The 14540-nt window shown below is 43.5% G+C and overlaps 1 protein-coding gene across 4 annotated transcripts in view; it reads right to left on the bottom strand.

The window, feature by feature from the left end:
- The window catches only part of ATXN1 (ataxin 1), a 393158-nt gene that overhangs the window by 366057 nt on the left and 12561 nt on the right, over window positions 1-14540 (bottom strand). The window contains exon 2 of one of the 4 annotated variants that reach the window (XM_077269931.1): window positions 10241-10412. The exons of the other annotated variants lie outside the window; for them this stretch is intronic. The gene's annotated coding sequence lies outside the window, so the exon portion shown is untranslated. The remainder of the gene's footprint in view (window positions 1-10240; window positions 10413-14540) is intronic. 4 annotated transcript variants of the gene reach the window in all.

Consider the following 14540-nt stretch of genomic DNA (forward strand, 5'->3'; position numbering starts at 1 on the left):
TGTCTGTGATACCTGATCAGATGAACTCCTTCAGTGCCATCGGACGCACCATAGCTCCCCATAGTGGCGGAGCCACAGTACTGCAACGACCAGGACTCTGGGGCGCTGCACTCCCCCCTGGTTAAACACAGTACTCCGGGACTGGGAAGAAAACAACAATACAAGTTTAGCAAAAAGACATACAGTTTGGTTGAGTGCAATAACAATAAGTATACTTGAACAAGCTTCCCTTTATGGGAGGTGAGGACACTTGAACGTTACAAAACATGCTTAAACATTAAACATTATAAATTACAGGCTATAAATAACTCCTGTTACCCAACCGGGTATTCTACTAAGTGCAAAAATTGCTGAACAATACTTTAACATTGCCTTTAAGGACATACACTCTTAGTCCACTAAAGACCTTCCTATAATCACATTATAAGGTATTTTAACTTTTTCATTCTCCTTCTTTAAATCTGCAGGACCGCCTGTCCTATCGGCACCAGACCTACTGCCTCTCCTTTCTGTTACAGGACCGCCCCGTTCAGCCAGGGCCTACTGCCTTTTCAACTACTATACACAGTATAGAACATAACATTACTTTCAGTTTAAGAGCACTGAGCCATCTCTACATGACTCCTATGAGGACTCAGGGTTTACCTTCTATCCTAACTATCTATCAACATTATCAAGCATTTTCTTCTGAACATTAAGCCTTCTCATTATCTTTCTTTCTATCATGCATGCTGGACTCCTCATCTATCCCTACGGGTCCACTGCATCCTTCTTCTACCTTTCACATTTTTACTTCTCAGAGCACATCATCAGTATTTCTTCACATTTAACTAATTAAACACATATAACTTTTCTCATATAAACATTATCATCATTTCCTTTGGTCAAGACATTATTGCTTCCGGTCTTAAAGCAATATCACGGTTTAAGCGCAACAAATGAACATCCCCTTTAAGAGGGGATCAAGTCTCTGTGAGGTAGCGTATTTTCTCAAGCTACCAGTCCATACTCAGCAAAGGTTCCAGTGCGGTATCTTCGCAAAGAGTCCTTCTTTAAGTAAAACCAGTAGGGAGCGCCTTTAATAAGGTGCAACTATATACAAAGAGTTCGGATCATGCACTGTTCATGATTTCAGCAGTTCTTTTAAATAACGTAGAAAAATAGAAAACAATCAAAAAACAATAGGGATCCCGGGTCAACAAAGGGATCCCTTTAAGAGTTTACCCTGAACGGGTTTTAGCAGCAAACAGTCAACAAACAGTTAAACAAAGAGAGAACTATTTACAGATTCATGGTATCGAGGTTTATTCTTCTAAGTCTGGGGGCGGTCTTTGTCCCCCAGCCAACGTGGCACCCGTACTGGTAGTTGGTCTCTCAGATGCCATCAGATCAGCCGGTGCCTGGATTTGAAGGCTAATTCTGCTTGCGAGTTCGGTAGCCGCTACAGGACGTACCGTGGTGATGGGAACGAGGTCCGGCAAATCGGGATCAGTCATGATCGGGACAACAGGGGGCGCTCTCTCAGGCTCACACCGTCGAACGTTCCGGGCACACCATCCTTGTGCACTCCGATGGCGGGTGTAAGTCACCTGATCCCCTCTTTGTAACGGGTCACCATTTCGACTGCAGCAGGGGGTCTTCACATTATAGCTGCGCCTGATGTGATTCCACTGATGTCGCTCCGGTCCGTTGACAAGGACACTGGAATCGGCTGCAGCCCGGACCGCGGCTCCTCCGGAGTCATTTCTTGACGTAACTCCGCCCTCCATGATTCCGTGACTAGGATAGGCAGGCTCGGCTCCTCCACTGGTGTCTCCAAGGAGTCCAGGTCCCTCACCGGCGGTGGACGCGAGTCCTCTTCTGATGGGTGAGGACAAACCGGGATCACCTCGCCGTTGTTCGGGCACCTGCTGTTCATCGTCGCTGTCCGGCATTCGGCGGCAATGCATGCATCTGACTCCGCCATTTCTCCAGGGCCGTGCTTCTCCGTCTCCTGCTTCCCGCCGTTGCAAATCAGGGGGTCGTCCTCTCCTTGAAGGCAGGTCCTCACTTTGCAGCCAGAAGCGCAGGGGGCGGTAGCCATTTCTCGTGCCACTCTGGTAGTCTCCTCCCATAGCACGCCCTCCTTCTTCTCCAGCGTAGCAATGGCGGCGGCTTTTGGCGGGAACTTCTCTCAGCAAAGAACAGTACACAGTCTTTCAATAAAGTACAGTCCAAGCACAGTAAATCACAGTTCCAAGGCACACATGACCTGATTCTTCAGGCTTAAGTAGATCCTGTTCGTGACGCCAAGTTGGAGCGCCCCCACACCGCCGCAGGGCCAAGGGGTACCCGGAGCCGGGCCTCTGGGATCTCAGTCCTGGGGTTGTCACGGTGGCTAGACCCGGTCCGTGGCCCTGTCTGTCAGTGGGGGACGTCCGGTGCAATAAGTGGTGTTGTAACGGTGCAGTTGTGGGGTGCAGGTCGCGATAAATAATGAGGACACCAGGTTGCAGTCTCTTTACCTCTTTACTGAAGATCTCTGGGTCCTCAATCCAGAATACGGCTCACCAGGCTGCGCAAGTCCGGCCGGTCCAATGACACTTCCAGAGTTCTCTTCACAGGAGGAAATCTGTGCCTTCCCCCTAGCGCTATGTGTTGTAGTCCTTCCCTGCTGTGCTTACGGAAAGTACCCCACAACTGTTGTGTCTGTTTCTGATGTTCCCTCACAACTCGACTAGATGATGTTCTGCTAATCCTCCGTCCCTCCCTGAGGTTCGGGTAGGAACGGCACCCGTTTGACGGGTAGGCCTGGAGTTCTTCCGGGACCCTAGAGACGCCCCTCTCCCACAATTGCCTCCCAAGACTTCATAGGTGATTTGAGTTAGACAGCCCGCCTGAGACTGACTGTCCTGCCGCTGTTTGGAGTATTGCTTGAAGCTGAATGTTGTTCTACTCCCTCGGCGTTCCGGCCACCGGTAGTGCGCCTCAGTAGGATGTTGCTTCGGTCTTACAGCACGACTCCTACTGGTATTTCTCCTTTGCATGATCCCGTTTCTCACTCAGCACAATCTATCTCGCTTCTAATCCTTTCTTGGGTACCGCCGCTACCCGGAGCAGGCACGGTCCCGTTACGTTCTTTCTTGTTGCCAAGCCTCTGTCAGGATCCCACCCCTGACAGAGACCCTACTGTATCTTCCCCTACAACACCCTCTGCCACAAGGTGTTGCCTGGTTCCAACCCAGTCAGCTTTCTGATCTAACTTCCTGCCTGACCCCCAGTTTACCCACTATGGTGGGGAGTGGCCTAATGAATAGCACCCTTAGCTCCCCCCGGAGGCCCGGCTGTGAAATGTATTGGTGTCTGTGATACCTGATCAGATGAACTCCTTCAGTGCCATCGGACGCACCATAGCTCCCCATAGTGGCGGAGCCACAGTACTGCAACGACCAGGACTCTGGGGCGCTGCACACTCACGAGTATTGGTGCATTCTCCTCTAGTGCCTCTAACAGTACTGTCTAAACTCTGGGATTACTATAGCCATAACGTGCATAAGGTAAATACCTCATAAGGAGGTTACTCTATTATAACAACTCGGTATAACAAAGGATGGGTATTCATATATACCTCTCCCTCCCCTGCTATTATTATTTCACAGCTCTAACGCATCCTGCCTCATATATTGAATCACCTCTACCATCCTTAAAAGCAGTCATTGACTGTAAGTACAGCCTCACCTTTTCTTGACTATAGTACTAGAGTCCTTTGCTATATAATTATAATACTTTATCCTCTTTCTATGCTATATTAGGCATTATGCATGATCTGCATTCTAAATAAGGACACGTTCGACACACTATAAGGCACAGCACGGTATGTGTGTTTTCTCTATTAATCACATATTACATCGAGCGAGAATGTATAAGCGTATATTGTCTGCAATATTATACCTATGATAACTGTACGAATTTGGCTTTTGTTAAACTCCTGTGGAAAACTGTATATACTTTGGTTTATATGTTTGGTTTTGCACACTGTATTCTATGAATTTCCTTTTTTCAAATGTTGTAGTGACTGATGAAAGCTCGAAAAGAGCTGAAACGTTTCCAGTGCTACCTTAGTACCAATAAATCTATCAGATTTAAGTTGAGTGCGAGACTTTCTTATAATTTACTATACGGCTTGGGAACCTAGTCTCTGCACCAATACATAGCGGTGCACACGGTGTTTATTTTTAAGTGTTGTATGAAAGACTTTTGAATCTTAAAGCTATACTTTAAGCTCACCAATACACTTACACAAATATCAATAATAGCTTTTCAATTTCTCTGGCTGTCGACTTGCCTTTATGATTTGTAAAGCTGATAAAGTGGGTTCCTGATGGGGCTGATACTATAAAAATAAACAAAAAGTTGTATACATGTATCATAGATTCTTGAAGCTATCAAATGGTGACGACCCGTAGCTTGTTATCTTAAAGTTAGCCATTTACTAAACTTTTACACTTTGTTTTCACATAGAACAGCCCAGACCTTTGGTCACAAATGGTTCTAGAGCCGGTAAAACAGGTGTAGCAAGTCACTTTCTGTCCTTCAGAAGAAAGACAATCAACAGAATTCAGACTTGTCTACACGTTATTATGCTCTCTGGAATCTGCTGCTGGCCTTCTTCATGACGGCAAGGTGCTACATTTATCAGGCAAAACAGCTAATTTCTGTAAGTGAACCTCTCAGGTCCCTGTGCCCTCCTACCCAGCAGCATTCACTTATTTGTTAGTACGTTCCCTGCCTAACCATCCTTGCATATTGTTTTTCTGTATAAAAGAGGTTTGAAAAAAGCATTTATATTGTTCCCATTTCCTATGCTAATGAGGGCTTTGACTAGTCGATGGAGCGTTAGCTTCCACAGACTAGTCAGCCCTCTTTCCATGTTATGAGGCACCTGTAGGTGAGATCAAATAATTTGTATGAGCGGCGTCATCGTGGCTCATGCAAATCTAGCGCATGCTTGCCGCTCACTCTGGCAGCGTCACTGTCATTCTCAAACCAAGTGGTTGTTCCCGGCTTCAGAGGCGCACTGTGCATGACCGGAAGGTATCTTCTGAACTTCAGGTCATACGCACTGCGCCTCTGAAGCTGAGTGTATGCTTAAGGCCGGGGTCACACTTGCAAGTGCAGTGCGAGAAACGCGCATGAGTCTCTCGCATCACTACCCGGCACTGCCGCTGGCACTCGGGAAAGGAGCGTTTAGCTACATAGAAATATATGCAGCCGCACGCTCTGGTCCCGAGTGCCAGCGGCAGTGCCGGGTATTGATGCGAGAGACTCGTGCGCGTTTCTCGCATCACACTCGCAAGTGTGACCCCGGCCTAAGAGATGCACTGCGCATGTCCGGAAGTTCAGAAGATAGTCTCCCGGTCATTCACTGTGCGCCTCTGAAGAAAGGCAGCATACACCTAGTTTGAGAGAGGCAGTGGCGCTGCCGGAATGAGCGGCTCGCATGTGCTAGATTTGCATTAGCGACGACGCCAGCTTGTGGAAATTATATGATCACGCCCACAGGTGTGTGATAACATGGAAAGAGGGCTGACAAGTCTGGGGCAATATAAATGCTTTTTTAAAACCTCATTTGAACACAAAAATGTACAGGGCTGGTTAGGCAGGGAATTTACTCATACATAAGTGAATGCTGCTGGGTTAGAGGGCAGGGGACCTTACAGGTTCCCTATAAATCATCGTCTCTCTTCTCCAGTATTCGAGTACCCCAATTGTTTATGTCTTGGAGCCTCGTTTTTATGGAGTTTAGAGCTACAGCTCAAAAAGGAAATGCATCTAAAATAGAGGGGGATGAGCAAAAATCAAGGTTTGCCGTTCTATTTAGTTGTACAAATGGAAGAGGAGTTGCTGTCTGTAGGCCTTCTTCTTACTGTAAATTTTCCTGATGCATTTCCAATTTTGCAAAATTCCACATGTACATAATACAGCACTTAACCAATGTTCTATGGCAGTAATGCAGTTCCCATTTTCTAGATGTGCTATTCTACACAATCCAGAGTGCAGCTTTATATTTTCTTAGAGCTGTTATGGTAGCTGGCACCTATTCACACTAGTTGGGATGTACTGGTCAGTTTTTTTCTGTTTGTAGGCAAATTAGTGCCCATACAATTCTAAGGGTGACATTTCACATCACTGTACTTCTTGGGGCTTCAATACATCCATGTGCATGACTCCTACAGAATACTTTTGCTATGGGCATCCATGTTGAACCATAATGATCCGTAGCTTACAAGAAGCTAATCTCATCTATCCGTACAGTCAAATAAAGCAGGGATTGTTCATGATTTTGACCATATTCAGATGCTTTTGACATATCTTACATCTGCTTTACTCCGAAAACAATGCAATAAAGGCATTTTCCATAAATACCGTATATGACTAGTACTATGAAATGATTCAGAAGCAATTAGTAAAATCAATATACATTGTTTTTAGAAAATACATGGCTTTGCATGGAGAGAAGCAGAGCAGCAAATTAGAACGCGTGCTCTTCTCATCAACATTCTATTGAACTTGATTTGCATATTGTATTGCTGCGTGTGGCGCCACCAATAGCTCTTAAGTCCCATCAACCAAATTTGTGGATTTGAAGTCATTATAAAAAAAGATTTGTGAAACTACTGAATAATTAAACATGGAGTTGACTGGCTGGCACACAACTGAATTGGCCGAAGGCCACAGGGAGGATTGATAGACACAATGCTAAAATGGTAGATTGCTTTAAACAGAAACCCATGCGTCTCCTGTTTTCTTACTATCCATGATTCTCATATCTATTCAGTAATCAACAGCCATTATTTTTAACTATGTGGAGAATACAAAGATATGCTATAACAAATGCCTCGTATTCTGCTTGCCTTATGATTTCATATGTAATGACCTATTTTACAACTCAATCTTATTACTTAAAGGGGTTATCCGGGGTTAATTTGTTTGTTTTTTTACTATGGGCCTAAGAACTAACAGGCAAGTGATTGCTAGCAATCTGCCTGTTCTGCCTGCCGTTGATTTCTGATGGCTCAGAGAAGTCAGAGACAGAGCAGCTGCTTCTCTTCCGGCTGCTCTGTTGATAGGGCGTGGCTGCCAATGTCATACTGAGTGACAACTGGCTCTCTGGAAGTCCGGAAGAGAAAGAGCTGTTCTGTTGACATGAGGCAGCAAAATCGCCAGCTGGAAAGGTAGTGATTCAGGTGCTCCACATCAACAGAGCAGCTCTTCCTCTTCCGGCTGCTCTGTTGATGAGGCATGACAACATCATGCTGATTGACAACCAGTTTCCTGAAGTTAAGCAGTGCGGAGACGACTGTCAATCAGTATGACATCGGCAGTCACACTATGTCAAAGGAGAAAATCGGAAGAGAAGCAGTTTGTGACCGCTAAGTGCCAGCAAAGATCTGCGCTGGGCAGAACAGCAGGTAGTTACCTATCTATTAGTTCTTAGGCCCATAGTAAAAAAAGATAAACAGTCCTGGATAACACTTTTAAAAAATGGATTTCTTTTTTCAATGTTTTCATCCAAGTTTTCTTCCAGTCACCTTGAGTGACAGATAACTTATAAACTAATCATAGACAACCCCTTTCAGATTGCAGCTCCTGCAGCTTTCATCTGATCACCCTTGGTCTTGATTCCCAAACCCCTGACAATCAGTTGATTTTACTGGGGGAAAGTAACATGCATCAGCCATGCATCAGCCATGCAATGTAGTAGAACATAGAGGCCATCTGGCTCACAGAGAGGGATCCCAAGCAAAGTGGCAACTGAGAATTCAATGATAAAAATAACAGAATTTGTGTTATCTAATTTCCCATTTTGTCTTTTGGCTTTATAGGGAATATGTAATCAGAAAGAGACCTACTGGTAAAATCAGATTTTTATGCTAATTATTATTTTTTTATTTAGTTATTTATTTTTTTCAATGCGTATGAAAAAAACTAAATGGTGGCCCGATGCTATCGCATCGTGAGGGCGGTTCCCGGCGGCGGCGTGTTTGTGACGGTGTTCTGCTGGTGGTACCGCGCAAGAGGCTGCGTATGGCGTATACAGTGTGTGTGTGGTGCCTAAGGCGTATACAGTGTGTGTCTGTGTGGGTGCGGTACATACGGCGTATACAGTGTGTGTGTGCGCAAGAGGTTGGTACCACACTAACAGTTTCCATATTGAGACACCCATCACTTGGGTGTCTCAATATGGCGGCTGGTGAACTTCCACCGCTTGGAATTCTGGGATCCGGACACATCTGGACAGAACAGGATGTGAAGACATTACAAGGTAAGTATATATTAAGATTAGAAATCTTGCAATTTTCACAATGGCCCTAGGGACTTTTCTAGACTCATTCGTCTTGTTTTTTTGGAAATACACTAATACATTAGCAATAATAAAGTAACTCAGACCCTATCTTTTGTATTGAAGCATCCACGCATTGGAGCTGTGTATTGTCTATGGCAGATCCTGTGTTATCAGCTGTGTATAGAAGAGTTATCTGTCATTGTAATTTTATCTGTGATGATAATGAGACATCTGAAAAGTCTTATGTAAAGAACAAGAAGTTTGAGGCAAAAATAACCCCAGTGCCCAGTGTGGAGATTGCAATACATATTGTGATATTAAAAAACATTGCAAAAAATGTTTAAAAATATATTTTACAAAAAAACTTGATTAAAATAATAGCCCATTTTCTGATTTTTATAGTTAATGGAGAAAGATTACAATATGAAAACCTGGATTACAGGCCGAGACATGTATTTTATATTTGGGTTGTCATGATTTTATGATTTTAGTATTTTTTTATTTAATTGTATTGTGCTATAGCATCTTGTGGTATAATTACTTAATGCAAACATACTCCTATAATATACTAGGTCTAGTTACCAAATATTTAAAGTGCACAGCACAAATATATGTCCATTTCCAATACAAAAATATAAAAAAATAAAAAATAAAGCACAGTGGCTCAGTGGTTAGCACTGTTGTTTTACAGCGATGGGGTCCTGGGTTCAAGTGTTCAAGTCCAACTAAGAACAACATCTGCAAGGAGTTTTTATGTTCTCCCCGTGTTTGCGTGGGTTTCCTCTGGGTTCTCCGGTTTCTTCCCATACTCTGTAGACATACTGATAGGGAATTTAGATGTGAGCCCCAATGGAGACAGTGATGGTAATGTCTCTAAAGCGCTGGGGTATATGATGGCGCTATATAGGCAATGCATAATAGTAATAAAAAAGTAGTTTTGACAATCGCTATACGAGAAATCTTACATCATTACTTGCTATTAAAGACCAATTGGGCATAGTGGGTGTAGAGGTAGCAGCAGTCTTCACGGGGATCCAATGACCTCTCTGGCACATGGTAGGTGGGAGGCTAGTAACTTTAGGTTACACCTATGGATGAACTAACAAACTAGTTTGCATTTTTCCACTGTGCATTAGGAAAATGCCATCTGAGATACTATAGATGACAGCATTGCTTTTATTGCACTATTTTTGCTATTTTTCTCCCACTGCGTCAAAGCAAGCTCCTTTTTGTATTCGGGTCTCGAGATGCTTGTAAGAGAAAATGCCATTTAAATGAAAAAACAAATAGGGACTAAACAGAAAAATAAACTCCCATTACCAGCTGGCATAAAGATGAAGTGCTCTCGGTATGCCAAGTGCTGGATGATTTGTTAAAAATAATCCATAATAGTAAAATGAACATGTATCTGTTGGCCATGAATCAGCTTTATAGGTGTATGATATTCAATCTTGTGTATTAGGATCTTGATCATGGAATACATTTACCAACCAGATCAGGATAGTAATTACTGATATTATGAAATCCATGATTTACCGCACGGGAGAACGCAGCTGCTAACGAAGGCTGCCTAAAGACAAAACACACCTGATGAATACTGTCTATTACCATGGCAGCCAGATGATTGATCAGAGAGAACGTCAGCACAAAGAAAGGCCTTTGCTGCTAACATGAAATTTCGATATGATAAGCAAGAAAGAGGGCGAGACACAAAGACCATGCTACAATCTTTTGGAACATCAAACCCAAGCATCTGAAACGGACATCTCGTTTTGAAAGAAAAATACACATTTCGTAAATTATAAATTAGCATCAGATCTCACCCTTTAGTTAAAGGGAACCTGTCAGCAGAATATTGCTCAGTAAACTACTGACAGTGTCAGGTCGGCGCCGTTATACTGATTAAAATGATACCTTGGTTGATGAAATCCGTCTTGTGGTTGTTGTTTAGTCTTTATTTTCGGTTCTGAGTTAATGATATGCTTGTGCTGCAGAGCGGCCTGTGGGGGTCATCATGTGGTGCTCTGATTAGGTATTCATCTTTATGGGCTTATGACAGGTCACTGATCCCTCACTGACATGCCCCCTATTTTACAAAATGCACAGAATAATGTGCAGTTAGAAAAAAAAATTACATTCGGCACATGTGCAGTATCATGTATCGCAAAACGCAAATAATACTGTTGAGTAAAAAAAAAATTTTTACTTTCAAATGGCAGTAACAGTGGCACATGTACAATAGCATCTATTGCTTGCTGATAGATGCTACTGTCTGCGCTGCCGCAATTTTGCTGGAGAAAAAAAATGTGGCTGTAGCAAAATGGTGCCAATATGGCACTTTCGCAGTAGCATCTATCAGAAAGCTCATGCGCTTGTTTTGATGAAGTTAAATTAATTTTTTTTCGAACTCCATAATATTCTATGCAGTATGCAAAATAGGAGGCAGGTCACTGCCGGACCAGTGACCTGTCATAAGCCATACAGATGCATATGTAATCAGAGCACCACATGAGGACCCCCCACGGGCCGCCCCGCAACACGAGCATATCAGTAACTCAAAACTACAAACAATATTACATAACAACCACAAGACGGATTTCATCAACCTGGTATCATTGTAATCTGTATAACGGTGCCGACCTGACACTGTCTGTAGGTTACTGAGCACAATCCTGCTGACAGGCTCCCTTTATGTCCTAATGTTCCTCGTTATTTCATAAAATGTTAGCTGTAACACTACTGCTGAAAAAGTAATATGAAGGGATTTACCAGTAAGTATGTGTGTGTCCGTAGTGATCTGAGTGCGGCCATCATACCCATTGCAGAGAATGCGTGCACAGAGCCAGGGTGGCAGTACATGGAGTCCAAATGAGTCTGGGGAGGAACAGCCTATGTGCTGAATTATGATAGCCTTCTACGGTGCTGCGTTGTGGAGGCATTGTCCCATACAACTAATCATTATCTATTGGGGAATGGCACAAATATTTTATTCACAGACTCCCTACAATTTCATATGGAAAAATAAGAAGGAATAGCATGGGCCCATATATTTCTATGGATGCTGTAAATATGGCTCCAGTGTAATTATCTACAGATATATCATTTGTCGTTACCTCTCCATAATTGCACAACATTTTTCCATTCATATTGCCTTTTTAAAATCACAGCTAAAGTATTTTTAATCCCCATGAGTCAGACATTCCTATCAAAAACACCTCAGTGGGAAATCCCTCCCTCTCCCCATGGTAAATTATCTAATCCTGAACAGCTAAATCCTCATTCTATGCATCCAAAGCCAGACACAAGTCCTGGGTTCAAATCCCACCAAGGACAACATCTACAAGGAACTGGTATGTTCTCCCCGTGTTTCCGTGAATTTCCTCTGGGTACTCCGGTTTCCTCCTAAACTCCAAAGACATACTGATAAGGAAATTAGATTGTGAGCCCCATCGGGGACAGTGATGATGGTGTCTGTAAAGTGCTGTGGAATATAATGGCATTATATAAATAAGCATAATAAATAATATATAAGCCAGTATAAAATGCACTGAAGTTATATCACAACTCTCTTGCAAAAGCTTGTTTCCCTCAATTACAAACCAGTACTAGGGTGTCATGGGGCCACACATATTTTGGATCTGTGTTGTTATAGTCTGTTTTTTTTTTAAAGTCTGTAACCCCATTATTTAGAGTACTGGATGCTGTCCTGCCCTTAAGTGTAACTACCGTATATGTCTGCAGAATGTGCTCCCTGCAAAATGCATAAAACTTCTAACTTCCTCCAAGTTATAACTGCAGTGTCAAGTCCCGTTGCTGCTCACACTGCAAAGAACTCAAGGCCCTATCTATAGGCAAACTTAAAGGGGTTTTTTATGCAGTATTCTCTCCCCTGGATTTCTGCTGATGGTTCAAATTGTTCCTCTCACCCCCATCGCTCCATCACCACATCTCCAGCTGGATAGTCAACTGAACATTTGGGGATACAAGCGAACTGTCATATGTATTTTGTAGCTAAATGCTAAGTCATACCTGTGTTATTAGGTCTGTCCTCTACATTTTGATCATCCTGTTATGCTGTTTGACAATTGTTTTTCCATCTAATGTTATGGTCTCTTATACTTACCTATACACCTTTTTTATTGCCCACACTCCTTCCCTTCAGCAAAATGTCCACCACATTGCGCGCATGTGTTGTGGTTCCACAACATCCCCGAAGCCATCTTCTTGGTCCAGTGCAGCTCAGTGATGTCATGGGAAGTTTTTCCTATGACCCGCATCTGCTTCCTGGATGGCCATAAGTGACGCAATAGCGGCCGTGCATCTGCTTCCCATGCGCCGACACGATTGCGGCATCCATATGATACACCTGGGAAGGTCCCAATATAAGACAATCTGCTATAGCTTAGTCCACACAGCCCCCCCCAAGGAAGCCCACCAGGGCGCGTCGGGGCCATGGCAGAAAGCACTAAGTATCCCACATGGGTAAGCAGCACTAGTCATGGCTAGTCACTAGTCAGTCATTAAGCTGGATACGGGCATGAGGACCACAGTCCTAGGGGGATATTACACTTGGACTTATTGACGCATTATAGACATTCTTTTACTGCCCTGATGTTTTTGTTCTTGTCTGACACCCGCCATAATTTAGTGCCTCTGTGCCATGTCTTCACCATGTCCGTTCATCCTTACCATCCTGTTGCTTATTACTAATTATATGATCATGTTATATGTATTTATAGAACTGTTTTGTATATTGATTAACACATACAGTGTTGGTTATCTTATTATCTACATATATAAGAGGCATCATGATTACTCGCTAATCCCACCCCCTGCACAGTAGCTCCGCCCCCACACATCACCACACATAATCCCACCCCCACCACATTACCACACACAATCCTGCCCCCACCACATTACCACACACAATCCTGCCCCCCACCACATTACCACACACAATCCCGCCCCCCAACACATTACCACACATAATCCCACCCCCACCACATTACCACACACAATCCTGCCCCCCACCACATTACCACACACAATCCCACCCCCCACCATATTACCACATAATCCCGCCCCCCCACATTACCACACAAGGCTCCATCCCCACACATTACCACACGAGGCTCCGTCCCCACACATTACCACACGAGGCTCCGTCCCCACATATTACCACATGAGGCTGCGTCCCCACACATTACCACACGAGGCTCTGTCCCCACACATTACCACATGAGGCTCCGCCCTCATGCATTACCACATGAGGCTGCGTCCCCACACATTACCATACGAGGCTCCGTCCCTCTGCATTACCACATGAAGCTGCATCCCCACACATCACCACATGAGGCTGCATCCCCACACATTACCACACGAGGCTCTGTCCCCACACATTACCACACGAGGCTCCATCCTCACACATTACCACACGAGGCTCCATCCTCACACATTACCACATGAGGCTGCATCCCCACACATTACCACACGAGGCTCTGTCCCCACACATTACCACACGAGGCTCCGTCCCCACACATTATCACGAGGCTCTGTCTCCACACATTACCACACGAATCCAGTTTGCTTTTGATTTTACACTGTGAATAAAATGTATTAGTTAGTTCTGATTTGTAATTATTATTATTGTTATTAACTTCATTTTAAGTTAATTTACCACCTGCATAAGCGCTATTGAATGTTGTCATTATTTACTTTAGTTTAATCACTAGCAGCATTAATTAGATAGCAATGAGCATGCCGAGCGTTAGCTGGCTGGAAACAACTAGTATATATATATATATATATATATATATATATATATATATATATATATATATATACACACACAGCTCTGGCAAAAATTAGGAGACCATCACATCAAAACTCTGCCATGGGCAGCCCAATCTCCAGACCTGAACCCCATTGAAAACCTCTGGAATGTAATCAAGAGGATGATGGATAGTCACAAGCTATCAAACAAAGAAGAACTGCTTACATTTTTGCATCAGAAGCAATGTGAAAGACTGGTGGAAAGCAGGCCAAGACGCATGAAAGCTGTGATTAAAAATCATGGTTATTCCACAAAATATTGATTTCTGAACTCTTCCTGAGTTAAAACATTAGTATTGTTGTTTCTAAATGATTATGAACTTGTTTTCTTTGCATTATTTGGGGTCTGAAAGCGCTGGATTTTTTTTTTAATTTTGACCAT

This window comes from Ranitomeya variabilis, chromosome 6, assembly GCF_051348905.1.
Source record: "Ranitomeya variabilis isolate aRanVar5 chromosome 6, aRanVar5.hap1, whole genome shotgun sequence".
NCBI lineage: Eukaryota > Metazoa > Chordata > Amphibia > Anura > Dendrobatidae > Ranitomeya > Ranitomeya variabilis.